This window comes from Carassius auratus, unplaced genomic scaffold, assembly GCF_003368295.1.
Source record: "Carassius auratus strain Wakin unplaced genomic scaffold, ASM336829v1 scaf_tig00042159, whole genome shotgun sequence".
Lineage (NCBI taxonomy): Eukaryota > Metazoa > Chordata > Actinopteri > Cypriniformes > Cyprinidae > Carassius > Carassius auratus.
This window is the reverse complement of record NW_020526702.1, coordinates 1-27,155: the sequence shown is the minus strand read 5'-3', so window position 1 is coordinate 27,155 and position 27,155 is coordinate 1. Positions and strand designations below refer to the sequence as shown.

The following is a 27,155-nucleotide window of genomic DNA, read 5'->3' as shown; positions in this document are numbered from 1 at the left end:
ACCTGAGGTCTTGAAGTCTTTCACAGACGAGGTGACGCATCGAATCAGGTGTGTTTGTTTAAAGAGAGTCATCTAAAACTGGCGTTGGGAAGCACCGGCCCATGAGCTTGGCAGTTTCCAGGCCAGTAACGGAAGGCACCCGTCCTTCCTTTCCTGGAGGGGGGGCGGAGGGCTAACCGTTGGTGAGGATGGTAGAGATGCAAATCACACCTCTGGCTGACCGCCTGGGCCTTCATACTTACCTGGCAGGGGAGACACCATGATCAAGAAGGCGGTTCACCCAGGGCGAGGCTTGTCCATTGCACTCCGGCCATGCTGACCCCTGCGAATTCCCCAAATGCGGGAATCTCGACTGCATAATTTATGGTAGTGGGGGACTGCGTTCGCGCTCTCCCCTGAAATTGTTGGTGAAACAAAGCAGAAGAGGTTTTTACAGTTTTTTATTTATTTTCCTTTCAGAATGGGGAGTTCTGTCACATGCGAGATTTGTGTTGTGCGCCTGTGAAACAAAGTCACTTGCGCTCTTGAAAAATCGGACCCTGGTGGGTAGTTTAGTTCGAACATAGCGCAGACCTTACTTTGAAAGTAGATTGGACTGACTGCAGCCTAGCTGTAACTGTCTCCATGTTGTTTGGTTGTCCTTTTTTTCGATTCGTATTAATTTTGTTGTCGCTTACAGCGACACCTAGTGGCCTGTCGCCGCGCCCTTTTTCACCTGGCCTCGGACTGAGCCCCTGCACAGGTGTGCCGATTTGGGTGAAGGGATCTCACTCCTTCCTGGAGTTATAGCCATTCGAGCCACCTCGGACACGCCACCTTAGCACGCTTTGAGGTCCCCTCGCCAAGGTGAATGGAAATTTCCTCTATTTTTGGATGATTATTGACACTCAGACTCCAGAGAAGCTTTCTGTGCTGATTTGGGTGGGACTGGGCCAAATACCTGGCGCCAGGTTGCAAAAGAAGGTTTTCGACAAAATCCAAAATACCCGAAAATTTCGTCAGAGCGACGGGCCAATCTGAGACCTGCGTCTCGTTCGGCTCGAGCCAAGGATTCCGGTGACATAAGGCACGTGGCTCTGCGACCAACCGTTTGGGAGTTACGAGCGATGCCGTACTTTCCGTCGCTGCAGTTCCACCGTCAGGCCGATCGGGACAAGGCCCGGTGACGTTGCAGACAGGGGAGGGTACTACCATCCCGCAGTGTTGCAGGTGTTTTCATCTTTGTTTGATTGTCCATTTACATTACATTTTCCCTATTTTTCAGCTTACGGCGCCACCTAGTGGCCTGTCGCCGCGTCCCTTTTCACCTGGCCTCGGACTGAGCCCCTGCACAGGTGTGCCGATTTGGGTGAAGGGATCTCACTCCTTCCTGGAGTTATAGCCATTCGAGCCACCTCGGACACGCCACCTTAGCACGTTTTGAGGTCCCCTCGCCAAGGTGAATGGAAATTTCCTCTATTTTTGGATGATTATTGACACTCAGACTCCAGAGAAGCTTTCTGTGCTGATTTGGGTGGGACTGGGCCAAATACCTGGCGCCAGGTTGCAAAAGAAGGTTTTCGACAAAATCCAAAATACCCGAAAATTTCGTCAGAGCGACGGGCCAATCTGAGACCTGCGTCTCGTTCGGCTCGAGCCAAGGATTCCGGTGTCATAAGGCACGTGGCTCTGCGACCAACCGTTTGGGAGTTACGAGCCATGCCGTACTTTCCGTCAGGCGATCCGGACGAGGCCACACTTAGCACACTTACGTCTGCAGAACTGTGATCTGGAAAGCATCTGCCATCTCGGACTGAGCCCCTGCACAGGTGTGCCGATTTGGGTGAAGGGATCTCACTCCTTCCTGGAGTTATAGCCATTCGAGCCACCTCGGACACGCCACCTTAGCACGTTTTGAGGTCCCCTCGCCAAGGTGAATGGAAATTTCCTCTATTTTTGGATGATTATTGACACTCAGACTCCAGAGAAGCTTTCTGTGCTGATTTGGGTGGGACTGGGCCAAATACCTGGCGCCAGGTTGCAAAAGAAGGTTTCGACAAAATCCAAAATACCCGAAATTTCGTCAGAGCGACGGGCCAATCTGAGACCTGCGTCTCGTTCGGCTCGAGCCAAGGATTCCGGTGTCATAAGGCACGTGGCTCTGCGACCAACCGTTTGGGAGTTACGAGCCATGCCGTACTTTCCGTCAGGCCGATCGGGACGAGGCCCGGTGACGTTGTAGACAGGGGAGGGTACTACCCAGATAGCACACTTACGTCTGCAAGATGTCTGTTAAAGAACTGTTGATCTGGAAAGCATCTGCCATCTACAAACGTCTGACATACGCCTTTCAGATGTCAGTTTTATATACCTTCTAAATCATAAACATCTAAAAGACATCTAATTGACATCTATCTGACATCTAAAAGGCAGTGTTGGGGAGTAACTAGTTACATGTAACAGCATTACGTAATTTAATTACAAAATGAATGTAACTGTAATTAGTTACAGTTACGAAGAAAAAATTAGTAATTAAATTAAAGTTACTTATGAAATTTTTAACGATTACAAAGGCAATTACATTTGAATATTTACACACATCCACATACAGATTTCACTGATTTCTTTCCCAAATTGCACTGACTGTTCTGAGACATACGCCCTAATAATTTCCAGAATTTTAAACAGAATTTTTGTTTTTCCCAGTCCGCCCTTCCTGTAAATTAATGGCAAAACATGCAGTTTCATTTAATACAAATAGGCTACTGAAGCTTGCAGTGTTGTCAGCCTCTGCCGCCTCAATATAGGAGTACATGAGCACATAAACATCATTTCTAGAACTGCTCTGTGTCACGTCATGCATTTTACCTATCATATCATATACAAAGAGACAGCAGTTTAAAAAAAACACCAATGTTTCAGGAGTTTATTATACAGGAATGACACATGCTTATTAGATAACTGTATTTGAGTTGATGTATATGTTTTTATTTATTATTATTTAATTTTCACAAATTTAGAAAGTAATCTAAAAGTACTCAAAAGTAATTAGTTACATTACTTTAATAAAGTAATTGAAAAAGTTATACTACTATAACATTTTAAACAGGGTAACTTGTAATCTGTAACCTATTACATTTCCAAAGTAACCTTCCAAACACTGCTAAAAGGAGACGTCCAATAGACGTATTGCAGATGAGCAAAACAGCCTTAAAACTACATCTTGCAGATGTAAATTCCATATGTCAAATAGACGTCTCCTAGATGTATGTGTGCTATCAGGGTACCATCCCCCAGCGTTTTTAGGTCTCCCAAAACTTACCAAAGCCGAGATGGGCATCGCCGTGTCCGGCTTCCTCCCTGCTGCGTCTTAGCAGCATCGCTTCTCGGCCTTTTGGCTAAGATCAAGTGTAGTATCTGTTCTTATCAGTTTAATATCTGATACGTCCCCCATCCGGGGACTACATATTAAATGGATTTTTAGATCACGGAGCTGGAGCCGGGGCTTGCTCCGTCCACTCCATGCATCGGCCTGGTATTGCAGTGTCTCCAGGAACGGTGTGCTTTCCCTTTTTGGGGATTGCCATTTATTGTGTCGAATAGCAGAACAAGGAATGAGAGCTGCCATTGCAGATGCTGTGGTTTATTGCAAACTTTTTTCCTGATGTGTCCACCTGGGGTCTTGGACTCTTCCACTAACGATGCACCCACCTGAGGTCTTGAAGTCTTTCACAGACGAGGTGACGCATCGAATCAGGTGTGTTTGTTTAAAGAGAGTCATCTAAAACTGGCGTTGGGAAGCACCGGCCCATGAGCTTGGCAGTTTCCAGGCCAGTAACGGAAGGCACCCGTCCTTCCTTTCCTGGAGGGGGGGCGGAGGGCTAACCGTTGGTGAGGATGGTAGAGATGCAAATCACACCTCTGGCTGACCGCCTGGGCCTTCATACTTACCTGGCAGGGGAGACACCATGATCAAGAAGGCGGTTCACCCAGGGCGAGGCTTGTCCATTGCACTCCGGCCATGCTGACCCCTGCGAATTCCCCAAATGCGGGAATCTCGACTGCATAATTTATGGTAGTGGGGGACTGCGTTCGCGCTCTCCCCTGAAATTGTTGGTGAAACAAAGCAGAAGAGGTTTTTACAGTTTTTTATTTATTTTCCTTTCAGAATGGGGAGTTCTGTCACATGCGAGATTTGTGTTGTGCGCCTGTGAAACAAAGTCACTTGCGCTCTTGAAAAATCGGACCCTGGTGGGTAGTTTAGTTCGAACATAGCGCAGACCTTACTTTGAAAGTAGATTGGACTGACTGCAGCCTAGCTGTAACTGTCTCCATGTTGTTTGGTTGTCCTTTTTTTCGATTCGTATTAATTTTGTTGTCGCTTACAGCGACACCTAGTGGCCTGTCGCCGCGCCCTTTTTCACCTGGCCTCGGACTGAGCCCCTGCACAGGTGTGCCGATTTGGGTGAAGGGATCTCACTCCTTCCTGGAGTTATAGCCATTCGAGCCACCTCGGACACGCCACCTTAGCACGCTTTGAGGTCCCCTCGCCAAGGTGAATGGAAATTTCCTCTATTTTTGGATGATTATTGACACTCAGACTCCAGAGAAGCTTTCTGTGCTGATTTGGGTGGGACTGGGCCAAATACCTGGCGCCAGGTTGCAAAAGAAGGTTTTCGACAAAATCCAAAATACCCGAAAATTTCGTCAGAGCGACGGGCCAATCTGAGACCTGCGTCTCGTTCGGCTCGAGCCAAGGATTCCGGTGACATAAGGCACGTGGCTCTGCGACCAACCGTTTGGGAGTTACGAGCGATGCCGTACTTTCCGTCGCTGCAGTTCCACCGTCAGGCCGATCGGGACAAGGCCCGGTGACGTTGCAGACAGGGGAGGGTACTACCATCCCGCAGTGTTGCAGGTGTTTTCATCTTTGTTTGATTGTCCATTTACATTACATTTTCCCTATTTTTCAGCTTACGGCGCCACCTAGTGGCCTGTCGCCGCGTCCCTTTTCGCCTGGCCTCGGACTGAGCCCCTGCACAGGTGTGCCGATTTGGGTGAAGGGATCTCACTCCTTCCTGGAGTTATAGCCATTCGAGCCACCTCGGACACGCCACCTTAGCACGTTTTGAGGTCCCCTCGCCAAGGTGAATGGAAATTTCCTCTATTTTTGGATGATTATTGACACTCAGACTCCAGAGAAGCTTTCTGTGCTGATTTGGGTGGGACTGGGCCAAATACCTGGCGCCAGGTTGCAAAAGAAGGTTTTCGACAAAATCCAAAATACCCGAAAATTTCGTCAGAGCGACGGGCCAATCTGAGACCTGCGTCTCGTTCGGCTCGAGCCAAGGATTCCGGTGTCATAAGGCACGTGGCTCTGCGACCAACCGTTTGGGAGTTACGAGCCATGCCGTACTTTCCGTCAGGCCGATCGGGACGAGGCCCGGTGACGTTGTAGACAGGGGAGGGTACTACCCAGATAGCACACTTACGTCTGCAAGATGTCTGTTAAAGAACTGTTGATCTGGAAAGCATCTGCCATCTACAAACGTCTGACATACGCCTTTCAGATGTCAGTTTTATATACCTTCTAAATCATAAACATCTAAAAGACATCTAATTGACATCTATCTGACATCTAAAAGGCAGTGTTGGGGAGTAACTAGTTACATGTAACAGCATTACGTAATTTAATTACAAAATGAATGTAACTGTAATTAGTTACAGTTACGAAGAAAAAATTAGTAATTAAATTAAAGTTACTTATGAAATTTTTAACGATTACAAAGGCAATTACATTTGAATATTTACACACATCCACATACAGATTTCACTGATTTCTTTCCCAAATTGCACTGACTGTTCTGAGACATACGCCCTAATAATTTCCAGAATTTTAACAGAATTTTTTGTTTTTCCCAGTCCGCCCTTCCTGTAAATTAATGGCAAAAACATGCAGTTTCATTTAATACAAATAGGCCTACTGAAGCTTGCAGTGTTGTCAGCCTCTGCCGCCTCAATATAGGAGTACATGAGCACATAAACATCATTTCTAGAACTGCTCTGTGTCACGTCATGCATTTTACCTATCATATCATATACAAAGAGACAGCAGTTTAAAAAAACACCAATGTTTCAGGAGTTTATTATACAGGAATGACACATGCTTATTAGATAACTGTATTTGAGTTGATGTATATGTTTTTATTTATTATTATTTAATTTTCACAAATTTAGAAAAGTAATCTAAAAGTACTCAAAAGTAATTAGTTACATTACTTTAATAAAGTAATTGAAAAAGTTATACTACTATAACATTTTAAACAGGGTAACTTGTAATCTGTAACCTATTACATTTCCAAAGTAACCTTCCAAACACTGCTAAAAGGAGACGTCCAATAGACGTATTGCAGATGAGCAAACAGCCTTAAAACTACATCTTGCAGATGTAAATTCATATGTCAAATAGACGTCTCCTAGATGTATGTGTGCTATCAGGGTACCATCCCCCAGCGTTTTTAGGTCTCCCAAAACTTACCAAAGCCGAGATGGGCATCGCCGTGTCCGGCTTCCTCCCTGCTGCGTCTTAGCAGCATCGCTTCTCGGCCTTTTGGCTAAGATCAAGTGTAGTATCTGTTCTTATCAGTTTAATATCTGATACGTCCCCCATCCGGGGACTACATATTAAATGGATTTTTAGATCACGGAGCTGGAGCCGGGGCTTGCTCCGTCCACTCCATGCATCGGCCTGGTATTGCAGTGTCTCCAGGAACGGTGTGCTTTCCCTTTTTGGGGATTGCCATTTATTGTGTCGAATAGCAGAACAAGGAATGAGAGCTGCCGTTGCAGATGCTGTGGTTTATTGCAAACTTTTTTCCTGATGTGTCCACCTGGGGTCTTGGACTCTTCCACTAACGATGCACCCACCTGAGGTCTTGAAGTCTTTCACAGACGAGGTGACGCATCGAATCAGGTGTGTTTGTTTAAAGAGAGTCATCTAAAACTGGCGTTGGGAAGCACCGGCCCATGAGCTTGGCAGTTTCCAGGCCAGTAACGGAAGGCACCCGTCCTTCCTTTCCTGGAGGGGGGGCGGAGGGCTAACCGTTGGTGAGGATGGTAGAGATGCAAATCACACCTCTGGCTGACCGCCTGGGCCTTCATACTTACCTGGCAGGGGAGACACCATGATCAAGAAGGCGGTTCACCCAGGGCGAGGCTTGTCCATTGCACTCCGGCCATGCTGACCCCTGCGAATTCCCCAAATGCGGGAATCTCGACTGCATAATTTATGGTAGTGGGGGACTGCGTTCGCGCTCTCCCCTGAAATTGTTGGTGAAACAAAGCAGAAGAGGTTTTTACAGTTTTTTATTTATTTTCCTTTCAGAATGGGGAGTTCTGTCACATGCGAGATTTGTGTTGTGCGCCTGTGAAACAAAGTCACTTGCGCTCTTGAAAAATCGGACCCTGGTGGGTAGTTTAGTTCGAACATAGCGCAGACCTTACTTTGAAAGTAGATTGGACTGACTGCAGCCTAGCTGTAACTGTCTCCATGTTGTTTGGTTGTCCTTTTTTTCGATTCGTATTAATTTTGTTGTCGCTTACAGCGACACCTAGTGGCCTGTCGCCGCGCCCTTTTTCACCTGGCCTCGGACTGAGCCCCTGCACAGGTGTGCCGATTTGGGTGAAGGGATCTCACTCCTTCCTGGAGTTATAGCCATTCGAGCCACCTCGGACACGCCACCTTAGCACGCTTTGAGGTCCCCTCGCCAAGGTGAATGGAAATTTCCTCTATTTTTGGATGATTATTGACACTCAGACTCCAGAGAAGCTTTCTGTGCTGATTTGGGTGGGACTGGGCCAAATACCTGGCGCCAGGTTGCAAAAGAAGGTTTTCGACAAAATCCAAAATACCCGAAAATTTCGTCAGAGCGACGGGCCAATCTGAGACCTGCGTCTCGTTCGGCTCGAGCCAAGGATTCCGGTGACATAAGGCACGTGGCTCTGCGACCAACCGTTTGGGAGTTACGAGCGATGCCGTACTTTCCGTCGCTGCAGTTCCACCGTCAGGCCGATCGGGACAAGGCCCGGTGACGTTGCAGACAGGGGAGGGTACTACCATCCCGCAGTGTTGCAGGTGTTTTCATCTTTGTTTGATTGTCCATTTACATTACATTTTCCCTATTTTTCAGCTTACGGCGCCACCTAGTGGCCTGTCGCCGCGTCCCTTTTCGCCTGGCCTCGGACTGAGCCCCTGCACAGGTGTGCCGATTTGGGTGAAGGGATCTCACTCCTTCCTGGAGTTATAGCCATTCGAGCCACCTCGGACACGCCACCTTAGCACGTTTTGAGGTCCCCTCGCCAAGGTGAATGGAAATTTCCTCTATTTTTGGATGATTATTGACACTCAGACTCCAGAGAAGCTTTCTGTGCTGATTTGGGTGGGACTGGGCCAAATACCTGGCGCCAGGTTGCAAAAGAAGGTTTTCGACAAAATCCAAAATACCCGAAAATTTCGTCAGAGCGACGGGCCAATCTGAGACCTGCGTCTCGTTCGGCTCGAGCCAAGGATTCCGGTGACATAAGGCACGTGGCTCTGCGACCAACCGTTTGGGAGTTACGAGCCATGCCGTACTTTCCGTCAGGCCGATCGGGACGAGGCCCGGTGACGTTGTAGACAGGGGAGGGTACTACCCAGATAGCACACTTACGTCTGCAAGATGTCTGTTAAAGAACTGTTGATCTGGAAAGCATCTGCCATCTACAAACGTCTGACATACGCCTTTCAGATGTCAGTTTTATATACCTTCTAAATCATAAACATCTAAAAGACATCTAATTGACATCTATCTGACATCTAAAAGGCAGTGTTGGGGAGTAACTAGTTACATGTAACAGCATTACGTAATTTAATTACAAAATGAATGTAACTGTAATTAGTTACAGTTACGAAGAAAAAATTAGTAATTAAATTAAAGTTACTTATGAAATTTTTAACGATTACAAAGGCAATTACATTTGAATATTTACACACATCCACATACAGATTTCACTGATTTCTTTCCCAAATTGCACTGACTGTTCTGAGACATACGCCCTAATAATTTCCAGAATTTTAACAGAATTTTTTGTTTTTCCCAGTCCGCCCTTCCTGTAAATTAATGGCAAAAACATGCAGTTTCATTTAATACAAATAGGCCTACTGAAGCTTGCAGTGTTGTCAGCCTCTGCCGCCTCAATATAGGAGTACATGAGCACATAAACATCATTTCTAGAACTGCTCTGTGTCACGTCATGCATTTTACCTATCATATCATATACAAAGAGACAGCAGTTTAAAAAAACACCAATGTTTCAGGAGTTTATTATACAGGAATGACACATGCTTATTAGATAACTGTATTTGAGTTGATGTATATGTTTTTATTTATTATTATTTAATTTTCACAAATTTAGAAAAGTAATCTAAAAGTACTCAAAAGTAATTAGTTACATTACTTTAATAAAGTAATTGAAAAAGTTATACTACTATAACATTTTAAACAGGGTAACTTGTAATCTGTAACCTATTACATTTCCAAAGTAACCTTCCAAACACTGCTAAAAGGAGACGTCCAATAGACGTATTGCAGATGAGCAAACAGCCTTAAAACTACATCTTGCAGATGTAAATTCATATGTCAAATAGACGTCTCCTAGATGTATGTGTGCTATCAGGGTACCATCCCCCAGCGTTTTTAGGTCTCCCAAAACTTACCAAAGCCGAGATGGGCATCGCCGTGTCCGGCTTCCTCCCTGCTGCGTCTTAGCAGCATCGCTTCTCGGCCTTTTGGCTAAGATCAAGTGTAGTATCTGTTCTTATCAGTTTAATATCTGATACGTCCCCCATCCGGGGACTACATATTAAATGGATTTTTAGATCACGGAGCTGGAGCCGGGGCTTGCTCCGTCCACTCCATGCATCGGCCTGGTATTGCAGTGTCTCCAGGAACGGTGTGCTTTCCCTTTTTGGGGATTGCCATTTATTGTGTCGAATAGCAGAACAAGGAATGAGAGCTGCCGTTGCAGATGCTGTGGTTTATTGCAAACTTTTTTCCTGATGTGTCCACCTGGGGTCTTGGACTCTTCCACTAACGATGCACCCACCTGAGGTCTTGAAGTCTTTCACAGACGAGGTGACGCATCGAATCAGGTGTGTTTGTTTAAAGAGAGTCATCTAAAACTGGCGTTGGGAAGCACCGGCCCATGAGCTTGGCAGTTTCCAGGCCAGTAACGGAAGGCACCCGTCCTTCCTTTCCTGGAGGGGGGGCGGAGGGCTAACCGTTGGTGAGGATGGTAGAGATGCAAATCACACCTCTGGCTGACCGCCTGGGCCTTCATACTTACCTGGCAGGGGAGACACCATGATCAAGAAGGCGGTTCACCCAGGGCGAGGCTTGTCCATTGCACTCCGGCCATGCTGACCCCTGCGAATTCCCCAAATGCGGGAATCTCGACTGCATAATTTATGGTAGTGGGGGACTGCGTTCGCGCTCTCCCCTGAAATTGTTGGTGAAACAAAGCAGAAGAGGTTTTTACAGTTTTTTATTTATTTTCCTTTCAGAATGGGGAGTTCTGTCACATGCGAGATTTGTGTTGTGCGCCTGTGAAACAAAGTCACTTGCGCTCTTGAAAAATCGGACCCTGGTGGGTAGTTTAGTTCGAACATAGCGCAGACCTTACTTTGAAAGTAGATTGGACTGACTGCAGCCTAGCTGTAACTGTCTCCATGTTGTTTGGTTGTCCTTTTTTTCGATTCGTATTAATTTTGTTGTCGCTTACAGCGACACCTAGTGGCCTGTCGCCGCGCCCTTTTTCACCTGGCCTCGGACTGAGCCCCTGCACAGGTGTGCCGATTTGGGTGAAGGGATCTCACTCCTTCCTGGAGTTATAGCCATTCGAGCCACCTCGGACACGCCACCTTAGCACGCTTTGAGGTCCCCTCGCCAAGGTGAATGGAAATTTCCTCTATTTTTGGATGATTATTGACACTCAGACTCCAGAGAAGCTTTCTGTGCTGATTTGGGTGGGACTGGGCCAAATACCTGGCGCCAGGTTGCAAAAGAAGGTTTTCGACAAAATCCAAAATACCCGAAAATTTCGTCAGAGCGACGGGCCAATCTGAGACCTGCGTCTCGTTCGGCTCGAGCCAAGGATTCCGGTGACATAAGGCACGTGGCTCTGCGACCAACCGTTTGGGAGTTACGAGCGATGCCGTACTTTCCGTCGCTGCAGTTCCACCGTCAGGCCGATCGGGACAAGGCCCGGTGACGTTGCAGACAGGGGAGGGTACTACCATCCCGCAGTGTTGCAGGTGTTTTCATCTTTGTTTGATTGTCCATTTACATTACATTTTCCCTATTTTTCAGCTTACGGCGCCACCTAGTGGCCTGTCGCCGCGTCCCTTTTCGCCTGGCCTCGGACTGAGCCCCTGCACAGGTGTGCCGATTTGGGTGAAGGGATCTCACTCCTTCCTGGAGTTATAGCCATTCGAGCCACCTCGGACACGCCACCTTAGCACGCTTTGAGGTCCCCTCGCCAAGGTGAATGGAAATTTCCTCTATTTTTGGATGATTATTGACACTCAGACTCCAGAGAAGCTTTCTGTGCTGATTTGGGTGGGACTGGGCCAAATACCTGGCGCCAGGTTGCAAAAGAAGGTTTTCGACAAAATCCAAAATACCCGAAAATTTCGTCAGAGCGACGGGCCAATCTGAGACCTGCGTCTCGTTCGGCTCGAGCCAAGGATTCCGGTGTCATAAGGCACGTGGCTCTGCGACCAACCGTTTGGGAGTTACGAGCCATGCCGTACTTTCCGTCAGGCCGATCGGGACGAGGCCCGGTGACGTTGTAGACAGGGGAGGGTACTACCCAGATAGCACACTTACGTCTGCAAGATGTCTGTTAAAGAACTGTTGATCTGGAAAGCATCTGCCATCTACAAACGTCTGACATACGCCTTTCAGATGTCAGTTTTATATACCTTCTAAATCATAAACATCTAAAAGACATCTAATTGACATCTATCTGACATCTAAAAGGCAGTGTTGGGGAGTAACTAGTTACATGTAACAGCATTACGTAATTTAATTACAAAATGAATGTAACTGTAATTAGTTACAGTTACGAAGAAAAAATTAGTAATTAAATTAAAGTTACTTATGAAATTTTTAACGATTACAAAGGCAATTACATTTGAATATTTACACACATCCACATACAGATTTCACTGATTTCTTTCCCAAATTGCACTGACTGTTCTGAGACATACGCCCTAATAATTTCCAGAATTTTAACAGAATTTTTTGTTTTTCCCAGTCCGCCCTTCCTGTAAATTAATGGCAAAAACATGCAGTTTCATTTAATACAAATAGGCCTACTGAAGCTTGCAGTGTTGTCAGCCTCTGCCGCCTCAATATAGGAGTACATGAGCACATAAACATCATTTCTAGAACTGCTCTGTGTCACGTCATGCATTTTACCTATCATATCATATACAAAGAGACAGCAGTTTAAAAAAACACCAATGTTTCAGGAGTTTATTATACAGGAATGACACATGCTTATTAGATAACTGTATTTGAGTTGATGTATATGTTTTTATTTATTATTATTTAATTTTCACAAATTTAGAAAAGTAATCTAAAAGTACTCAAAAGTAATTAGTTACATTACTTTAATAAAGTAATTGAAAAAGTTATACTACTATAACATTTTAAACAGGGTAACTTGTAATCTGTAACCTATTACATTTCCAAAGTAACCTTCCAAACACTGCTAAAAGGAGACGTCCAATAGACGTATTGCAGATGAGCAAACAGCCTTAAAACTACATCTTGCAGATGTAAATTCATATGTCAAATAGACGTCTCCTAGATGTATGTGTGCTATCAGGGTACCATCCCCCAGCGTTTTTAGGTCTCCCAAAACTTACCAAAGCCGAGATGGGCATCGCCGTGTCCGGCTTCCTCCCTGCTGCGTCTTAGCAGCATCGCTTCTCGGCCTTTTGGCTAAGATCAAGTGTAGTATCTGTTCTTATCAGTTTAATATCTGATACGTCCCCCATCCGGGGACTACATATTAAATGGATTTTTAGATCACGGAGCTGGAGCCGGGGCTTGCTCCGTCCACTCCATGCATCGGCCTGGTATTGCAGTGTCTCCAGGAACGGTGTGCTTTCCCTTTTTGGGGATTGCCATTTATTGTGTCGAATAGCAGAACAAGGAATGAGAGCTGCCGTTGCAGATGCTGTGGTTTATTGCAAACTTTTTTCCTGATGTGTCCACCTGGGGTCTTGGACTCTTCCACTAACGATGCACCCACCTGAGGTCTTGAAGTCTTTCACAGACGAGGTGACGCATCGAATCAGGTGTGTTTGTTTAAAGAGAGTCATCTAAAACTGGCGTTGGGAAGCACCGGCCCATGAGCTTGGCAGTTTCCAGGCCAGTAACGGAAGGCACCCGTCCTTCCTTTCCTGGAGGGGGGGCGGAGGGCTAACCGTTGGTGAGGATGGTAGAGATGCAAATCACACCTCTGGCTGACCGCCTGGGCCTTCATACTTACCTGGCAGGGGAGACACCATGATCAAGAAGGCGGTTCACCCAGGGCGAGGCTTGTCCATTGCACTCCGGCCATGCTGACCCCTGCGAATTCCCCAAATGCGGGAATCTCGACTGCATAATTTATGGTAGTGGGGGACTGCGTTCGCGCTCTCCCCTGAAATTGTTGGTGAAACAAAGCAGAAGAGGTTTTTACAGTTTTTTATTTATTTTCCTTTCAGAATGGGGAGTTCTGTCACATGCGAGATTTGTGTTGTGCGCCTGTGAAACAAAGTCACTTGCGCTCTTGAAAAATCGGACCCTGGTGGGTAGTTTAGTTCGAACATAGCGCAGACCTTACTTTGAAAGTAGATTGGACTGACTGCAGCCTAGCTGTAACTGTCTCCATGTTGTTTGGTTGTCCTTTTTTTCGATTCGTATTAATTTTGTTGTCGCTTACAGCGACACCTAGTGGCCTGTCGCCGCGCCCTTTTTCACCTGGCCTCGGACTGAGCCCCTGCACAGGTGTGCCGATTTGGGTGAAGGGATCTCACTCCTTCCTGGAGTTATAGCCATTCGAGCCACCTCGGACACGCCACCTTAGCACGCTTTGAGGTCCCCTCGCCAAGGTGAATGGAAATTTCCTCTATTTTTGGATGATTATTGACACTCAGACTCCAGAGAAGCTTTCTGTGCTGATTTGGGTGGGACTGGGCCAAATACCTGGCGCCAGGTTGCAAAAGAAGGTTTTCGACAAAATCCAAAATACCCGAAAATTTCGTCAGAGCGACGGGCCAATCTGAGACCTGCGTCTCGTTCGGCTCGAGCCAAGGATTCCGGTGACATAAGGCACGTGGCTCTGCGACCAACCGTTTGGGAGTTACGAGCGATGCCGTACTTTCCGTCGCTGCAGTTCCACCGTCAGGCCGATCGGGACAAGGCCCGGTGACGTTGCAGACAGGGGAGGGTACTACCATCCCGCAGTGTTGCAGGTGTTTTCATCTTTGTTTGATTGTCCATTTACATTACATTTTCCCTATTTTTCAGCTTACGGCGCCACCTAGTGGCCTGTCGCCGCGTCCCTTTTCGCCTGGCCTCGGACTGAGCCCCTGCACAGGTGTGCCGATTTGGGTGAAGGGATCTCACTCCTTCCTGGAGTTATAGCCATTCGAGCCACCTCGGACACGCCACCTTAGCACGCTTTGAGGTCCCCTCGCCAAGGTGAATGGAAATTTCCTCTATTTTTGGATGATTATTGACACTCAGACTCCAGAGAAGCTTTCTGTGCTGATTTGGGTGGGACTGGGCCAAATACCTGGCGCCAGGTTGCAAAAGAAGGTTTTCGACAAAATCCAAAATACCCGAAAATTTCGTCAGAGCGACGGGCCAATCTGAGACCTGCGTCTCGTTCGGCTCGAGCCAAGGATTCCGGTGACATAAGGCACGTGGCTCTGCGACCAACCGTTTGGGAGTTACGAGCGATGCCGTACTTTCCGTCGCTGCAGTTCCACCGTCAGGCCGATCGGGACAAGGCCCGGTGACGTTGCAGACAGGGGAGGGTACTACCATCCCGCAGTGTTGCAGGTGTTTTCATCTTTGTTTGATTGTCCATTTACATTACATTTTCCCTATTTTTCAGCTTACGGCGCCACCTAGTGGCCTGTCGCCGCGTCCCTTTTCGCCTGGCCTCGGACTGAGCCCCTGCACAGGTGTGCCGATTTGGGTGAAGGGATCTCACTCCTTCCTGGAGTTATAGCCATTCGAGCCACCTCGGACACGCCACCTTAGCACGTTTTGAGGTCCCCTCGCCAAGGTGAATGGAAATTTCCTCTATTTTTGGATGATTATTGACACTCAGACTCCAGAGAAGCTTTCTGTGCTGATTTGGGTGGGACTGGGCCAAATACCTGGCGCCAGGTTGCAAAAGAAGGTTTTCGACAAAATCCAAAATACCCGAAAATTTCGTCAGAGCGACGGGCCAATCTGAGACCTGCGTCTCGTTCGGCTCGAGCCAAGGATTCCGGTGTCATAAGGCACGTGGCTCTGCGACCAACCGTTTGGGAGTTACGAGCCATGCCGTACTTTCCGTCAGGCCGATCGGGACGAGGCCCGGTGACGTTGTAGACAGGGGAGGGTACTACCCAGATAGCACACTTACGTCTGCAAGATGTCTGTTAAAGAACTGTTGATCTGGAAAGCATCTGCCATCTACAAACGTCTGACATACGCCTTTCAGATGTCAGTTTTATATACCTTCTAAATCATAAACATCTAAAAGACATCTAATTGACATCTATCTGACATCTAAAAGGCAGTGTTGGGGAGTAACTAGTTACATGTAACAGCATTACGTAATTTAATTACAAAATGAATGTAACTGTAATTAGTTACAGTTACGAAGAAAAAATTAGTAATTAAATTAAAGTTACTTATGAAATTTTTAACGATTACAAAGGCAATTACATTTGAATATTTACACACATCCACATACAGATTTCACTGATTTCTTTCCCAAATTGCACTGACTGTTCTGAGACATACGCCCTAATAATTTCCAGAATTTTAACAGAATTTTTTGTTTTTCCCAGTCCGCCCTTCCTGTAAATTAATGGCAAAAACATGCAGTTTCATTTAATACAAATAGGCCTACTGAAGCTTGCAGTGTTGTCAGCCTCTGCCGCCTCAATATAGGAGTACATGAGCACATAAACATCATTTCTAGAACTGCTCTGTGTCACGTCATGCATTTTACCTATCATATCATATACAAAGAGACAGCAGTTTAAAAAAACACCAATGTTTCAGGAGTTTATTATACAGGAATGACACATGCTTATTAGATAACTGTATTTGAGTTGATGTATATGTTTTTATTTATTATTATTTAATTTTCACAAATTTAGAAAAGTAATCTAAAAGTACTCAAAAGTAATTAGTTACATTACTTTAATAAAGTAATTGAAAAAGTTATACTACTATAACATTTTAAACAGGGTAACTTGTAATCTGTAACCTATTACATTTCCAAAGTAACCTTCCAAACACTGCTAAAAGGAGACGTCCAATAGACGTATTGCAGATGAGCAAACAGCCTTAAAACTACATCTTGCAGATGTAAATTCATATGTCAAATAGACGTCTCCTAGATGTATGTGTGCTATCAGGGTACCATCCCCCAGCGTTTTTAGGTCTCCCAAAACTTACCAAAGCCGAGATGGGCATCGCCGTGTCCGGCTTCCTCCCTGCTGCGTCTTAGCAGCATCGCTTCTCGGCCTTTTGGCTAAGATCAAGTGTAGTATCTGTTCTTATCAGTTTAATATCTGATACGTCCCCCATCCGGGGACTACATATTAAATGGATTTTTAGATCACGGAGCTGGAGCCGGGGCTTGCTCCGTCCACTCCATGCATCGGCCTGGTATTGCAGTGTCTCCAGGAACGGTGTGCTTTCCCTTTTTGGGGATTGCCATTTATTGTGTCGAATAGCAGAACAAGGAATGAGAGCTGCCGTTGCAGATGCTGTGGTTTATTGCAAACTTTTTTCCTGATGTGTCCACCTGGGGTCTTGGACTCTTCCACTAACGATGCACCCACCTGAGGTCTTGAAGTCTTTCACAGACGAGGTGACGCATCGAATCAGGTGTGTTTGTTTAAAGAGAGTCATCTAAAACTGGCGTTGGGAAGCACCGGCCCATGAGCTTGGCAGTTTCCAGGCCAGTAACGGAAGGCACCCGTCCTTCCTTTCCTGGAGGGGGGGCGGAGGGCTAACCGTTGGTGAGGATGGTAGAGATGCAAATCACACCTCTGGCTGACCGCCTGGGCCTTCATACTTACCTGGCAGGGGAGACACCATGATCAAGAAGGCGGTTCACCCAGGGCGAGGCTTGTCCATTGCACTCCGGCCATGCTGACCCCTGCGAATTCCCCAAATGCGGGAATCTCGACTGCATAATTTATGGTAGTGGGGGACTGCGTTCGCGCTCTCCCCTGAAATTGTTGGTGAAACAAAGCAGAAGAGGTTTTTACAGTTTTTTATTTATTTTCCTTTCAGAATGGGGAGTTCTGTCACATGCGAGATTTGTGTTGTGCGCCTGTGAAACAAAGTCACTTGCGCTCTTGAAAAATCGGACCCTGGTGGGTAGTTTAGTTCGAACATAGCGCAGACCTTACTTTGAAAGTAGATTGGACTGACTGCAGCCTAGCTGTAACTGTCTCCATGTTGTTTGGTTGTCCTTTTTTTCGATTCGTATTAATTTTGTTGTCGCTTACAGCGACACCTAGTGGCCTGTCGCCGCGCCCTTTTTCACCTGGCCTCGGACTGAGCCCCTGCACAGGTGTGCCGATTTGGGTGAAGGGATCTCACTCCTTCCTGGAGTTATAGCCATTCGAGCCACCTCGGACACGCCACCTTAGCACGCTTTGAGGTCCCCTCGCCAAGGTGAATGGAAATTTCCTCTATTTTTGGATGATTATTGACACTCAGACTCCAGAGAAGCTTTCTGTGCTGATTTGGGTGGGACTGGGCCAAATACCTGGCGCCAGGTTGCAAAAGAAGGTTTTCGACAAAATCCAAAATACCCGAAAATTTCGTCAGAGCGACGGGCCAATCTGAGACCTGCGTCTCGTTCGGCTCGAGCCAAGGATTCCGGTGACATAAGGCACGTGGCTCTGCGACCAACCGTTTGGGAGTTACGAGCGATGCCGTACTTTCCGTCGCTGCAGTTCCACCGTCAGGCCGATCGGGACAAGGCCCGGTGACGTTGCAGACAGGGGAGGGTACTACCATCCCGCAGTGTTGCAGGTGTTTTCATCTTTGTTTGATTGTCCATTTACATTACATTTTCCCTATTTTTCAGCTTACGGCGCCACCTAGTGGCCTGTCGCCGCGTCCCTTTTCGCCTGGCCTCGGACTGAGCCCCTGCACAGGTGTGCCGATTTGGGTGAAGGGATCTCACTCCTTCCTGGAGTTATAGCCATTCGAGCCACCTCGGACACGCCACCTTAGCACGCTTTGAGGTCCCCTCGCCAAGGTGAATGGAAATTTCCTCTATTTTTGGATGATTATTGACACTCAGACTCCAGAGAAGCTTTCTGTGCTGATTTGGGTGGGACTGGGCCAAATACCTGGCGCCAGGTTGCAAAAGAAGGTTTTCGACAAAATCCAAAATACCCGAAAATTTCGTCAGAGCGACGGGCCAATCTGAGACCTGCGTCTCGTTCGGCTCGAGCCAAGGATTCCGGTGTCATAAGGCACGTGGCTCTGCGACCAACCGTTTGGGAGTTACGAGCCATGCCGTACTTTCCGTCAGGCCGATCGGGACGAGGCCCGGTGACGTTGTAGACAGGGGAGGGTACTACCCAGATAGCACACTTACGTCTGCAAGATGTCTGTTAAAGAACTGTTGATCTGGAAAGCATCTGCCATCTACAAACGTCTGACATACGCCTTTCAGATGTCAGTTTTATATACCTTCTAAATCATAAACATCTAAAAGACATCTAATTGACATCTATCTGACATCTAAAAGGCAGTGTTGGGGAGTAACTAGTTACATGTAACAGCATTACGTAATTTAATTACAAAATGAATGTAACTGTAATTAGTTACAGTTACGAAGAAAAAATTAGTAATTAAATTAAAGTTACTTATGAAATTTTTAACGATTACAAAGGCAATTACATTTGAATATTTACACACATCCACATACAGATTTCACTGATTTCTTTCCCAAATTGCACTGACTGTTCTGAGACATACGCCCTAATAATTTCCAGAATTTTAACAGAATTTTTTGTTTTTCCCAGTCCGCCCTTCCTGTAAATTAATGGCAAAAACATGCAGTTTCATTTAATACAAATAGGCCTACTGAAGCTTGCAGTGTTGTCAGCCTCTGCCGCCTCAATATAGGAGTACATGAGCACATAAACATCATTTCTAGAACTGCTCTGTGTCACGTCATGCATTTTACCTATCATATCATATACAAAGAGACAGCAGTTTAAAAAAACACCAATGTTTCAGGAGTTTATTATACAGGAATGACACATGCTTATTAGATAACTGTATTTGAGTTGATGTATATGTTTTTATTTATTATTATTTAATTTTCACAAATTTAGAAAAGTAATCTAAAAGTACTCAAAAGTAATTAGTTACATTACTTTAATAAAGTAATTGAAAAAGTTATACTACTATAACATTTTAAACAGGGTAACTTGTAATCTGTAACCTATTACATTTCCAAAGTAACCTTCCAAACACTGCTAAAAGGAGACGTCCAATAGACGTATTGCAGATGAGCAAACAGCCTTAAAACTACATCTTGCAGATGTAAATTCATATGTCAAATAGACGTCTCCTAGATGTATGTGTGCTATCAGGGTACCATCCCCCAGCGTTTTTAGGTCTCCCAAAACTTACCAAAGCCGAGATGGGCATCGCCGTGTCCGGCTTCCTCCCTGCTGCGTCTTAGCAGCATCGCTTCTCGGCCTTTTGGCTAAGATCAAGTGTAGTATCTGTTCTTATCAGTTTAATATCTGATACGTCCCCCATCCGGGGACTACATATTAAATGGATTTTTAGATCACGGAGCTGGAGCCGGGGCTTGCTCCGTCCACTCCATGCATCGGCCTGGTATTGCAGTGTCTCCAGGAACGGTGTGCTTTCCCTTTTTGGGGATTGCCATTTATTGTGTCGAATAGCAGAACAAGGAATGAGAGCTGCCGTTGCAGATGCTGTGGTTTATTGCAAACTTTTTTCCTGATGTGTCCACCTGGGGTCTTGGACTCTTCCACTAACGATGCACCCACCTGAGGTCTTGAAGTCTTTCACAGACGAGGTGACGCATCGAATCAGGTGTGTTTGTTTAAAGAGAGTCATCTAAAACTGGCGTTGGGAAGCACCGGCCCATGAGCTTGGCAGTTTCCAGGCCAGTAACGGAAGGCACCCGTCCTTCCTTTCCTGGAGGGGGGGCGGAGGGCTAACCGTTGGTGAGGATGGTAGAGATGCAAATCACACCTCTGGCTGACCGCCTGGGCCTTCATACTTACCTGGCAGGGGAGACACCATGATCAAGAAGGCGGTTCACCCAGGGCGAGGCTTGTCCATTGCACTCCGGCCATGCTGACCCCTGCGAATTCCCCAAATGCGGGAATCTCGACTGCATAATTTATGGTAGTGGGGGACTGCGTTCGCGCTCTCCCCTGAAATTGTTGGTGAAACAAAGCAGAAGAGGTTTTTACAGTTTTTTATTTATTTTCCTTTCAGAATGGGGAGTTCTGTCACATGCGAGATTTGTGTTGTGCGCCTGTGAAACAAAGTCACTTGCGCTCTTGAAAAATCGGACCCTGGTGGGTAGTTTAGTTCGAACATAGCGCAGACCTTACTTTGAAAGTAGATTGGACTGACTGCAGCCTAGCTGTAACTGTCTCCATGTTGTTTGGTTGTCCTTTTTTTCGATTCGTATTAATTTTGTTGTCGCTTACAGCGACACCTAGTGGCCTGTCGCCGCGCCCTTTTTCACCTGGCCTCGGACTGAGCCCCTGCACAGGTGTGCCGATTTGGGTGAAGGGATCTCACTCCTTCCTGGAGTTATAGCCATTCGAGCCACCTCGGACACGCCACCTTAGCACGCTTTGAGGTCCCCTCGCCAAGGTGAATGGAAATTTCCTATTTTTTGGATGATTATTGACAGTCAGACTCCAGAGAAGCTTTCTGTGCTGATTTGGGTGGGACTGGGCCAAATACCTGGCGCCAGGTTGCAAAAGAAGGTTTTCGACAAAATCCAAAATACCCGAAAATTTCGTCAGAGCGACGGGCCAATCTGAGACCTGCGTCTCGTTCGGCTCGAGCCAAGGATTCCGGTGACATAAGGCACGTGGCTCTGCGACCAACCGTTTGGGAGTTACGAGCGATGCCGTACTTTCCGTCGCTGCAGTTCCACCGTCAGGCCGATCGGGACAAGGCCCGGTGACGTTGCAGACAGGGGAGGGTACTACCATCCCGCAGTGTTGCAGGTGTTTTCATCTTTGTTTGATTGTCCATTTACATTACATTTTCCCTATTTTTCAGCTTACGGCGCCACCTAGTGGCCTGTCGCCGCGTCCCTTTTCGCCTGGCCTCGGACTGAGCCCCTGCACAGGTGTGCCGATTTGGGTGAAGGGATCTCACTCCTTCCTGGAGTTATAGCCATTCGAGCCACCTCGGACACGCCACCTTAGCACGCTTTGAGGTCCCCTCGCCAAGGTGAATGGAAATTTCCTCTATTTTTGGATGATTATTGACACTCAGACTCCAGAGAAGCTTTCTGTGCTGATTTGGGTGGGACTGGGCCAAATACCTGGCGCCAGGTTGCAAAAGAAGGTTTTCGACAAAATCCAAAATACCCGAAAATTTCGTCAGAGCGACGGGCCAATCTGAGACCTGCGTCTCGTTCGGCTCGAGCCAAGGATTCCGGTGACATAAGGCACGTGGCTCTGCGACCAACCGTTTGGGAGTTACGAGCGATGCCGTACTTTCCGTCGCTGCAGTTCCACCGTCAGGCCGATCGGGACAAGGCCCGGTGACGTTGCAGACAGGGGAGGGTACTACCATCCCGCAGTGTTGCAGGTGTTTTCATCTTTGTTTGATTGTCCATTTACATTACATTTTCCCTATTTTTCAGCTTACGGCGCCACCTAGTGGCCTGTCGCCGCGTCCCTTTTCGCCTGGCCTCGGACTGAGCCCCTGCACAGGTGTGCCGATTTGGGTGAAGGGATCTCACTCCTTCCTGGAGTTATAGCCATTCGAGCCACCTCGGACACGCCACCTTAGCACGTTTTGAGGTCCCCTCGCCAAGGTGAATGGAAATTTCCTCTATTTTTGGATGATTATTGACACTCAGACTCCAGAGAAGCTTTCTGTGCTGATTTGGGTGGGACTGGGCCAAATACCTGGCGCCAGGTTGCAAAAGAAGGTTTTCGACAAAATCCAAAATACCCGAAAATTTCGTCAGAGCGACGGGCCAATCTGAGACCTGCGTCTCGTTCGGCTCGAGCCAAGGATTCCGGTGACATAAGGCACGTGGCTCTGCGACCAACCGTTTGGGAGTTACGAGCCATGCCGTACTTTCCGTCAGGCCGATCGGGACGAGGCCCGGTGACGTTGTAGACAGGGGAGGGTACTACCCAGATAGCACACTTACGTCTGCAAGATGTCTGTTAAAGAACTGTTGATCTGGAAAGCATCTGCCATCTACAAACGTCTGACATACGCCTTTCAGATGTCAGTTTTATATACCTTCTAAATCATAAACATCTAAAAGACATCTAATTGACATCTATCTGACATCTAAAAGGCAGTGTTGGGGAGTAACTAGTTACATGTAACAGCATTACGTAATTTAATTACAAAATGAATGTAACTGTAATTAGTTACAGTTACGAAGAAAAAATTAGTAATTAAATTAAAGTTACTTATGAAATTTTTAACGATTACAAAGGCAATTACATTTGAATATTTACACACATCCACATACAGATTTCACTGATTTCTTTCCCAAATTGCACTGACTGTTCTGAGACATACGCCCTAATAATTTCCAGAATTTTAACAGAATTTTTTGTTTTTCCCAGTCCGCCCTTCCTGTAAATTAATGGCAAAAACATGCAGTTTCATTTAATACAAATAGGCCTACTGAAGCTTGCAGTGTTGTCAGCCTCTGCCGCCTCAATATAGGAGTACATGAGCACATAAACATCATTTCTAGAACTGCTCTGTGTCACGTCATGCATTTTACCTATCATATCATATACAAAGAGACAGCAGTTTAAAAAAACACCAATGTTTCAGGAGTTTATTATACAGGAATGACACATGCTTATTAGATAACTGTATTTGAGTTGATGTATATGTTTTTATTTATTATTATTTAATTTTCACAAATTTAGAAAAGTAATCTAAAAGTACTCAAAAGTAATTAGTTACATTACTTTAATAAAGTAATTGAAAAAGTTATACTACTATAACATTTTAAACAGGGTAACTTGTAATCTGTAACCTATTACATTTCCAAAGTAACCTTCCAAACACTGCTAAAAGGAGACGTCCAATAGACGTATTGCAGATGAGCAAACAGCCTTAAAACTACATCTTGCAGATGTAAATTCATATGTCAAATAGACGTCTCCTAGATGTATGTGTGCTATCAGGGTACCATCCCCCAGCGTTTTTAGGTCTCCCAAAACTTACCAAAGCCGAGATGGGCATCGCCGTGTCCGGCTTCCTCCCTGCTGCGTCTTAGCAGCATCGCTTCTCGGCCTTTTGGCTAAGATCAAGTGTAGTATCTGTTCTTATCAGTTTAATATCTGATACGTCCCCCATCCGGGGACTACATATTAAATGGATTTTTAGATCACGGAGCTGGAGCCGGGGCTTGCTCCGTCCACTCCATGCATCGGCCTGGTATTGCAGTGTCTCCAGGAACGGTGTGCTTTCCCTTTTTGGGGATTGCCATTTATTGTGTCGAATAGCAGAACAAGGAATGAGAGCTGCCATTGCAGATGCTGTGGTTTATTGCAAACTTTTTTCCTGATGTGTCCACCTGGGGTCTTGGACTCTTCCACTAACGATGCACCCACCTGAGGTCTTGAAGTCTTTCACAGACGAGGTGACGCATCGAATCAGGTGTGTTTGTTTAAAGAGAGTCATCTGAAACTGGCGTTGGGAAGCACCGGCCCATGAGCTTGGCAGTTTCCAGGCCAGTAACGGAAGGCACCCGTCCTTCCTTTCCCGGAGGGGGGGCGGAGGGCTAACCGTTGGTGAGGATGGTAGAGATGCAAATCAGACCTCTGGCTGACCGCCTGGGCCTTCATACTTACCTGGCAGGGGAGACACCATGATCAAGAAGGCGGTTCACCCAGGGCGAGGCTTGTCCATTGCACTCCGGCCATGCTGACCCCTGCGAATTCCCCAAATGCGGGAATCTCGACTGCATAATTTATGGTAGTGGGGGACTGCGTTCGCGCTCTCCCCTGAAATTGTTGGTGAAACAAAGCAGAAGAGGTTTTTACAGTTTTTTATTTATTTTCCTTTCAGAATGGGGAGTTCTGTCACATGCGAGATATGTGTTGTGCGCCTGTGAAACAAAGTCACTTGCGCTCTTGAAAAATCGGACCCTGGTGGGTAGTTTAGTTCGAACATAGCGCAGACCTTACTTTGAAAGTAGATTGGACTGACTGCAGCCTAGCTGTAACTGTCTCCATGTTGTTTGGTTGTCCTTTTTTTCGATTCGTATTAATTTTGTTGTCGCTTACAGCGACACCTAGTGGCCTGTCGCCGCGCCCTTTTTCACCTGGCCTCGGACTGAGCCCCTGCACAGGTGTGCCGATTTGGGTGAAGGGATCTCACTCCTTCCTGGAGTTATAGCCATTCGAGCCACCTCGGACACGCCACCTTAGCACGCTTTGAGGTCCCCTCGCCAAGGTGAATGGAAATTTCCTATTTTTTTGGATGATTATTGACAGTCAGACTCCAGAGAAGCTTTCTGTGCTGATTTGGGTGGGACTGGGCCAAATACCTGGCGCCAGGTTGCAAAAGAAGGTTTTCGACAAAATCCAAAATACCCGAAAATTTCGTCAGAGCGACGGGCCAATCTGAGACCTGCGTCTCGTTCGGCTCGAGCCAAGGATTCCGGTGACATAAGGCACGTGGCTCTGCGACCAACCGTTTGGGAGTTACGAGCGATGCCGTACTTTCCGTCGCTGCAGTTCCACCGTCAGGCCGATCGGGACAAGGCCCGGTGACGTTGCAGACAGGGGAGGGTACTACCATCCCGCAGTGTTGCAGGTGTTTTCATCTTTGTTTGATTGTCCATTTACATTACATTTTCCCTATTTTTCAGCTTACGGCGCCACCTAGTGGCCTGTCGCCGCGTCCCTTTTCACCTGGCCTCGGACTGAGCCCCTGCACAGGTGTGCCGATTTGGGTGAAGGGATCTCACTCCTTCCTGGAGTTATAGCCATTCGAGCCACCTCGGACACGCCACCTTAGCACGTTTTGAGGTCCCCTCGCCAAGGTGAATGGAAATTTCCTCTATTTTTGGATGATTATTGACACTCAGACTCCAGAGAAGCTTTCTGTGCTGATTTGGGTGGGACTGGGCCAAATACCTGGCGCCAGGTTGCAAAAGAAGGTTTTCGACAAAATCCAAAATACCCGAAAATTTCGTCAGAGCGACGGGCCAATCTGAGACCTGCGTCTCGTTCGGCTCGAGCCAAGGATTCCGGTGACATAAGGCACGTGGCTCTGCGACCAACCGTTTGGGAGTTACGAGCCATGCCGTACTTTCCGTCAGGCCGATCGGGACGAGGCCCGGTGACGTTGTAGACAGGGGAGGGTACTACCCAGATAGCACACTTACGTCTGCAAGATGTCTGTTAAAGAAATGTTGATCTGGAAAGCATCTGCCATCTACAAACGTCTGACATACGCCTTTCAGATGTCAGTTTTATATACCTTCTAAATCATAAACATCTAAAAGACATCTAATTGACATCTATCTGACATCTAAAAGGCAGTGTTGGGGAGTAACTAGTTACATGTAACAGCATTACGTAATTTAATTACAAAATGAATGTAACTGTAATTAGTTACAGTTACGAAGAAAAAATTAGTAATTAAATTAAAGTTACTTATGAAATTTTTAACGATTACAAAGGCAATTACATTTGAATATTTACACACATCCACATACAGATTTCACTGATTTCTTTCCCAAATTGCACTGACTGTTCTGAGACATACGCCCTAATAATTTCCAGAATTTTAACAGAATTTTTTGTTTTTCCCAGTCCGCCCTTCCTGTAAATTAATGGCAAAAACATGCAGTTTCATTTAATACAAATAGGCCTACTGAAGCTTGCAGTGTTGTCAGCCTCTGCCGCCTCAATATAGGAGTACATGAGCACATAAACATCATTTCTAGAACTGCTCTGTGTCACGTCATGCATTTTACCTATCATATCATATACAAAGAGACAGCAGTTTAAAAAAACACCAATGTTTCAGGAGTTTATTATACAGGAATGACACATGCTTATTAGATAACTGTATTTGAGTTGATGTATATGTTTTTATTTATTATTATTTAATTTTCACAAATTTAGAAAAGTAATCTAAAAGTACTCAAAAGTAATTAGTTACATTACTTTAATAAAGTAATTGAAAAAGTTATACTACTATAACATTTTAAACAGGGTAACTTGTAATCTGTAACCTATTACATTTCCAAAGTAACCTTCCAAACACTGCTAAAAGGAGACGTCCAATAGACGTATTGCAGATGAGCAAACAGCCTTAAAACTACATCTTGCAGATGTAAATTCATATGTCAAATAGACGTCTCCTAGATGTATGTGTGCTATCAGGGTACCATCCCCCAGCGTTTTTAGGTCTCCCCAAAACTTACCAAAGCCGAGATGGGCATCGCCGTGTCCGGCTTCCTCCCTGCTGCGTCTTAGCAGCATCGCTTCTCGGCCTTTTGGCTAAGATCAAGTGTAGTATCTGTTCTTATCAGTTTAATATCTGATACGTCCCCCATCCGGGGACTACATATTAAATGGATTA

At 46.2% G+C, this 27,155-nt stretch overlaps 15 non-coding genes and 1 pseudogene across 15 annotated transcripts; all 16 read left to right on the top strand.

The window, feature by feature from the left end:
- The first annotated feature begins 234 nt into the window (after positions 1-234).
- LOC113085690 (U1 spliceosomal RNA) lies at positions 235-398 on the top strand. Its single transcript, XR_003284386.1, has one exon. It is a non-coding gene; the product is annotated as a U1 spliceosomal RNA (small nuclear RNA).
- A 2,959-nt stretch (positions 399-3,357) lies between these two features.
- Positions 3,358-3,548, top strand: LOC113085722 (U2 spliceosomal RNA). Its single transcript, XR_003284417.1, has one exon. It is a non-coding gene; the product is annotated as a U2 spliceosomal RNA (small nuclear RNA).
- Positions 3,549-3,922: 374 nt separating this feature from the next.
- Positions 3,923-4,086, top strand: LOC113085689 (U1 spliceosomal RNA). The gene has a single exon (XR_003284385.1). It is a non-coding gene; the product is annotated as a U1 spliceosomal RNA (small nuclear RNA).
- A 2,487-nt stretch (positions 4,087-6,573) lies between these two features.
- Positions 6,574-6,764, top strand: LOC113085720 (U2 spliceosomal RNA). Its single transcript, XR_003284415.1, has one exon. It is a non-coding gene; the product is annotated as a U2 spliceosomal RNA (small nuclear RNA).
- A 374-nt stretch (positions 6,765-7,138) lies between these two features.
- On the top strand, positions 7,139-7,302 carry LOC113085683 (U1 spliceosomal RNA). The gene has a single exon (XR_003284381.1). It is a non-coding gene; the product is annotated as a U1 spliceosomal RNA (small nuclear RNA).
- Positions 7,303-9,789: 2,487 nt separating this feature from the next.
- Positions 9,790-9,980, top strand: LOC113085719 (U2 spliceosomal RNA). Its single transcript, XR_003284414.1, has one exon. It is a non-coding gene; the product is annotated as a U2 spliceosomal RNA (small nuclear RNA).
- Positions 9,981-10,354: 374 nt separating this feature from the next.
- Positions 10,355-10,518, top strand: LOC113085732 (U1 spliceosomal RNA). Its single transcript, XR_003284427.1, has one exon. It is a non-coding gene; the product is annotated as a U1 spliceosomal RNA (small nuclear RNA).
- A 2,487-nt stretch (positions 10,519-13,005) lies between these two features.
- LOC113085718 (U2 spliceosomal RNA) lies at positions 13,006-13,196 on the top strand. Its single transcript, XR_003284413.1, has one exon. It is a non-coding gene; the product is annotated as a U2 spliceosomal RNA (small nuclear RNA).
- A 374-nt stretch (positions 13,197-13,570) lies between these two features.
- Positions 13,571-13,734, top strand: LOC113085721 (U1 spliceosomal RNA). The gene has a single exon (XR_003284416.1). It is a non-coding gene; the product is annotated as a U1 spliceosomal RNA (small nuclear RNA).
- Positions 13,735-16,813: 3,079 nt separating this feature from the next.
- On the top strand, positions 16,814-17,004 carry LOC113085717 (U2 spliceosomal RNA). The gene has a single exon (XR_003284412.1). It is a non-coding gene; the product is annotated as a U2 spliceosomal RNA (small nuclear RNA).
- Positions 17,005-17,378: 374 nt separating this feature from the next.
- On the top strand, positions 17,379-17,542 carry LOC113085710 (U1 spliceosomal RNA). Its single transcript, XR_003284405.1, has one exon. It is a non-coding gene; the product is annotated as a U1 spliceosomal RNA (small nuclear RNA).
- A 2,487-nt stretch (positions 17,543-20,029) lies between these two features.
- Positions 20,030-20,220, top strand: LOC113085716 (U2 spliceosomal RNA). The gene has a single exon (XR_003284411.1). It is a non-coding gene; the product is annotated as a U2 spliceosomal RNA (small nuclear RNA).
- Positions 20,221-20,594: 374 nt separating this feature from the next.
- LOC113085698 (U1 spliceosomal RNA) lies at positions 20,595-20,758 on the top strand. The gene has a single exon (XR_003284394.1). It is a non-coding gene; the product is annotated as a U1 spliceosomal RNA (small nuclear RNA).
- Positions 20,759-23,836: 3,078 nt separating this feature from the next.
- On the top strand, positions 23,837-24,027 carry LOC113085715 (U2 spliceosomal RNA). The gene has a single exon (XR_003284410.1). It is a non-coding gene; the product is annotated as a U2 spliceosomal RNA (small nuclear RNA).
- A 374-nt stretch (positions 24,028-24,401) lies between these two features.
- Positions 24,402-24,565, top strand: LOC113085677 (U1 spliceosomal RNA). Its single transcript, XR_003284375.1, has one exon. It is a non-coding gene; the product is annotated as a U1 spliceosomal RNA (small nuclear RNA).
- Positions 24,566-27,053: 2,488 nt separating this feature from the next.
- Positions 27,054-27,155, top strand: LOC113085688 (uncharacterized; annotated as a pseudogene).